This window comes from Phasianus colchicus, chromosome 19 (genome assembly GCF_987193195.1).
Source record: "Phasianus colchicus chromosome 19, bPhaCol1.hap1.1, whole genome shotgun sequence".
Classification (NCBI taxonomy): Eukaryota; Metazoa; Chordata; class Aves; order Galliformes; family Phasianidae; genus Phasianus; species Phasianus colchicus.
This window is the reverse complement of record NC_143454.1, coordinates 9,772,734-9,778,733: the sequence shown is the minus strand read 5'-3', so window position 1 is coordinate 9,778,733 and position 6,000 is coordinate 9,772,734.

Genomic DNA, 6,000 nt, shown 5'->3' with positions numbered 1-6,000 from the left:
AGCATCCTCCCTTCATGGGAGCATTTGCTTTTTCAATTCGGTTTATTTTATGCCTGGTACTTATTTATTCTTCAGTGGACTTTATTTTTCCATAAGAAGGACACGTCAGGGGACACCACGCACAGACTGAGGGTGCTGCAGAGCTTCCATTGCACCCCGTGCTCCTCAGGAAGCACTGATTTCCCTCACAGCTCTATTTAGTGAATGAAGATGCTCTTCTCTCATGCAGTATTTCATGCTGAATCCACTGCTGAGGATGGGCACTAAAGTAAATACACTCAAACCCTCAGCTTCTGAGGTGAAATTGATCTCTTCACTCCTTTTATTTCACATAGGTGGCTCCTCCAGCCTGGTCTGAAGCACAGCTGGGACAGACACAACGACACAGATGAACTCATGTTATTTCTCCTCTGTGCTATCATTGCTATGGGCTTGGAGATGTCTTCAGAGTGCGACACTGAGCCTAGGGAGCACAAGAGCAGCCCCAGCTTGGTTGGCCCTGCGATGCATTTATCCCGTTGTGATTTACAACAGGGAAAGGCTGTGCCTGAGCCTGTTCTGGGGTTGATCAGTTAGGAAGAGAAAACTAAAGCTGTGCAGTCACCAGCTGCAGCAAATGGAAACTTCTCACCAAGTATTCTTAGAGATGTGGATGGCAGAGAAGCCACTCATCTTCACTTGACTGCCTGTCAGCCGGAATTATTCATTGCAAGTGATCAGACATTTGCAAGGCTGCACTTCCTTGGGATTTAAACATACGGGCAGAGGCTCCATTACAGCCATAAATGAATCTCAACAAATTTAGAAAAGCAGCTAAGCCCCAGATCTGAACAGGGACCAGGGACTTATTCCCATCTCTGGAGAGGATGGGGACCGTGAAAAGCAGTAAAGACATCAACACATCAACCCAGATACAAACTGAAAGAGACATTTATCCCCTGTGACATCCCACACAACCTCTGCACTGCTGGACCTCCTCCATCCTCCTAATGGGTCACTGTCAGCCCAGGAAGGGATTCACTTCCCAGCTCTGGTGCTGGAATCCTGCCTTGAGAAGTAAGGGATGCTCATTCCTACACTGCTCGTCTCCCTACTCATCCTCCTTCTTCCCTAAATGAGTGTGGTCAAACACAGACTGCAAGCAATGAGGCTGATTCCGTATGTGAGGTCCTTGCCTTGCTTGGTGCAATGGAGCAAGGCCCTGCAGCAGCACAGAGAGCATCAATGCTTTTTATCGAGAACAGTCAAGGGAGCATTTTTAAGTGATCTTCTCTATAAATCACCCATACAGCACACATAAATCTCATCAGTCAAAGGAAGCGATATTCAGTGATTTATTTTTACAGCTGGCTGAAAAATTTGCTTCCAAGTATCCCTTCTAGGAGCAAATGGCTTTTCAACAACATGGGGATGTGGGAAAGTTTCTCATTTTGAAAAGTTTCCCATCTAGAAAAGAGCTGTTTGTGAACATTTCTGGAATTTTGAATGATGAGAGAACAATAGAATATTTTGCCTTCCCCCCCCCCTCTCCCCTCTCTTCTACACAAGAAAATGAGTAAATATTCCTTCTGATTCATTTTGCATTACAAGTTATGCTTAGGGGATGGCTTTCAGGGCTTCCATAGCATTACATGATACAGGAAGATCTCTGACCCATGGAGGTCAAATGGACAAATTGTGAGAAACAGAGGCAAAAGGAAGAGGATGAAAAGGCTGCAGAAAAGGAGGGGGTGATGGATGGGATCTGAACACACACTGAGCCCCTTTTCACACCTCAACCTCCTCACACCCCTCGCACTGTCACTTAAACCTCCCTCTTCCAAGGCAAAAACATCTCCCAAACTTGCTGTGGTCAGAACTAATGCTGCTGCTCCTACCTTCCTCCTGTTCATTCGTGCTCTCATAGCTGCAGTTTCTGCCTCTTTGTCCCCACATTGGCCCCTGCATTCAGCCAACACCTTTTAATGCCGCTGGAAGACGTGGCAGTGGTCACCACCTAATGAGATTCCCATTTCCTCTCACCTTCGTTTCATTTTCAGCCTTCATTACTGAACTCGTATTTCAGGCAGATAATTTACACTCCCTTGGCTGCAAACAAATGGGCAGTTCATTATCTGCAATTGGCCTTTCTGAGAGGACAGCACCTGCTCCGGTACCAATGGGTTCAAACTGTGGGTTTTTTATTATTATTATTTTTTTTTAACCTCTGAATGATATTTCTAAGCCCTTTCCCAGGCGAGGAGAAATAGCACGTTGGTTATTGATAGAATTTCCATTTAAATTGAGGATGTCGCTCAGTGCAACACACGTACCTGTTAAAGGAGACTTTCCTCCAGCACACAGCAGCAAATTATATGATGTGGGGGAAAAAAAAAAAAAAAAGGCAGGAAGGGGAGGGAGGAGGAGAGAAGCACAGACCTTGATACTAAGCCCAGCTGGGTGTATGTCTGCAATAAGGATCTTAACGAGGCCGTGGGTAAGGATGGGATTACACACCCAGCTCTGTGTGCTGTCTGCTCATCAGCAGCTCCTTCTCCTGAAAGCTTTCTCTGCTCACTGATCCAATTAGCTCTATGGAAAATTAGAAACAAAACAACACGAAGCCTTTGGCTTTTAGGAAATCAATAGAGATGCAGGCAAGTAAAGGGAGCTGGACCCATCCCAGAAGAGTAGGAAAAGTCTCCATGGGACAGACCTTTTGGATGGTGTTGTTTTTTGGTCTCCAGTTTTAATTTGCTCTGGAAAGCAATGGGGATGCAGCGGGGCTTTGAGAATCCCTCTTTGCACTGGGAATAGAGCAGGGTCATCCCATCCCTGCAGGCATTCAAGGCCAGGCTGAGTGTGGCTCTGGGCAGCCTGGTCTGGTGGTTGGCAACCCTGCACATAGCAGGGGGTTTGAAACAAGGCCATTCTATGATTCTATGACCGCGTGCTGCTTTCTAGGACTGCACTGTGCTCTGTGCCTCCCAGGCAGCACACAATAAGCTCTATTTTTTTTTTTTTTTTTTGCCATTTGCGGGGTCACCTCTGAGTCTAAATCACAGGTGTGAAGTAATCAGCTCCATATTGTACGTTGGTGGTTGCTACGGGGGAAGAAGTGATTAATTTATCGCCCGTTCCGAGATGTGAAGAAAGAAAGATAGGAAGGAAAAGGGAGAAAGAAGGAAAAGAGGAAAAAAATGAAAAAGAAACGGCCCCAAATAATTCTCCCTGAGCCACACAGGGACATTATTTACAGCCCAAAACTTCCACACCACTCTGAATGCAAAGCAGAATGCACGATGCTGATAACGCCGTGCTCTGATCGGAGGGAGCAGGCATCTGAGAGAGGGCAATAACGGCGTATTTTCAGCTATCTGGGGAGATTGAAAAAGAATTTTAATTTCAAAGATGCTGAACAAATTGCAGTTGAGACTCCACGAGAAGAAATAACGCCCGGCCATAGATCAGCATGAGTTGATTTTCTCCCCTTTACAGTAAAGCGCTATCAGTCTTCAGAGGGGAGTGAGTTAAAAAAAAATAAATAAATAAAAATCGAGGTAGCAAATGAATTATTCCTCAGCCCAAACTGAGGAGGATAAAGGAAAACTGTGTGGTTCTTAATGCACAGCCATGAGGAGCCAGGGATGCCCCATGGCCACACAAGCACTGGCTGCAAAGGGAGATGCTGCGGCGGCGTTGTGTGTGGGTTCCTGCTTGCTTTTATCTGCAGCATTTCACACAAATATTTTGAGCCCAGAGCGTGGTTGACCTTATTAGCAGTGCCTAATAGCAAACAGCTGGCTTTCAACCAAGGGTCTCAAACCCCAATGAAAACATTTAGCTAATTAGATTGGAAAACACTCCACAATAGAAATGGCTGTGTTTTGCCAGACGTGAAATGAGAGGAAAGAGATAAGGGAGAGAAACATGGAGAAGTGAGTTATGCATCCCCCTCAGTCGTACTAAAAATACACGCACCATTCCTGGAGTTCTCTGGGCCCTAGAAGAGCACTAATTAATCCCTGGAGAGCTAAAATGTGGCAGGCTAGAAGTGCTGCCGGTCCCTTTCCTGATCTGTGCCAAGGTCAGTATTGGAGCCCCATTGGCAGCACTGGGACACAGTTACCTGGTGCAATCCCTCCTGGTGCACCGAGAGGAGCTTGGTGTAATAAACACCACAGCAGAATGGGCAGGAAAACAATTATCTCAGAGTACAGAGCCCATAAAGACAGAGATGAGAGAGGCTATCCAGAACTGAATGGTTTTTCCAAAGGCATTCTTCAGTCCTGACGCTTTCTTCCACAGAGAAGTGAGGCTTTGGGCTAATTTGTGCCTTCACTTTATTCCATGGATGGGAACGCAGGGCTTTGTAGCAACTGAGCTGCAGGAGCAAGGGGCAGAGATATCTGTACCCGTGCATGCTCAAGGACACAGGTTCCTACTCAAAAATATCATTAATATTCCTTAGCAATAGCAGGCTGCTCAACAGCTACACTGTGCAGGAGTGCTGTCTGTCCAGGCCTGCAGGCGTGCTGGGCAAAGCCTTCTGCAGAAACAGCCACAACGCAGAGCTGGGAAGAAAGCAGTAGGAGGAGAAAGAAGGTATTTGTACACAATAAGTATTTAGCTCAGCTTGGTGCTTCCTCTTGAAGAAACTGATATCAGGGATTAATTTTCACATGTTCTGCTTGTTCTGCTTATGCCCTTCAGCAAGGTTAATCTTTGCACAATGCAAGTTTGAAAATTAAATCCACGGAGGTATACAAACTTCCCTTGTAGTTGGATTCAATTTCTTTCATTCACACCAAAATGATATATGCACATGGAATCCACAAACACTTTCCTCTCCAAGCAGATAACTCACAATCAGACGCTCCCCTCTGCGTTTCTCCCTGTTGTGTATCTTAATTAATGTTCCAAGCCTGGCAGCTTTTTGATTTCCATTTCAACGGAGTCTCTGATCAGCCTGCTTGAAAGGCGAAGCACAAACAGGGACGTTGAGCTTTCGGGTGGCTGCCCCTGAAATTCAGCATCGCACTCGTGGCCATGATCTGCCCTGCAGTGGGGATGTTTCAGGTCTCAGGTGGATGGGCTGGAGGCAGGCATGTCACAGAACTACAGAATTGCAAGGGCTGGAAGGGACCTCTGGACATCATCAATTGCAACCAACTTCCTGCTAAAGAAGCTGTTTTCAGGGGAGGGGTTGAATATCTCCAGAGAAGGAGACTTGCCACCTCTCCAGTAGTTCCATATCTGCCTGGAGCTGGGGAGCCCAGCACCAAGCCCAGTGCTCCAGATGTGGCATCTCCAGGGCAGAGCAGAGGGGAGGAGAACCTCCCTTACCCTGGTGGATGTGCTCTTTGTAATGCACCCCAGGGTTCCATTGGCCTTCCTAGCCATGAGGGCACACTGTTGGCTTGTGGTCAACCACTGGTCAACTGTTGGTCAACAGGACACCATTGGTCTTCCTGGCCACGAGGGCACGCTGCTGGCTCACGGTCAGCCATGGGTTAACCATGACACCCAGGTCCTTCTCCACAAAGCTCCTCTTCATCAGGACATCCTCTACTGATACTCACAATCAGTATCCTCATCCTGTGCTGATGTATGTGGTTATTCCTCCCCAGGTGCAGGACTCTACACACACCCTTGTTGAACCTCATCAGGTTCTTCTCCACCCAACTCTCCTGCCAGCGCAGCAGCTTAGCATGTTTCTGTAGCCTGAGACCATAACTCAGGCACAATAAGGGAGGTCCCCAGCACCCCATGGTGGTCACCATCAGCACAGATACCTTATGGGAGGAGTATGGAGGGTATGGAGAGAACAGAAGATTTTCAGAATGAAAGAGCAGCCGAAAAAATAAAAGCAGCGCAGCACTGGAAATTTCCTGCAAAGAGGAACATCTCTTTGTCAAATTAACATAGTAATAATTAGTCAGAACGAGAACGCTAAGTCCCAACGCAGGGCTCATGGATGGCAGATTTGCTCTCTGCGCTCAGCTGTGTCGAGCAGCGATG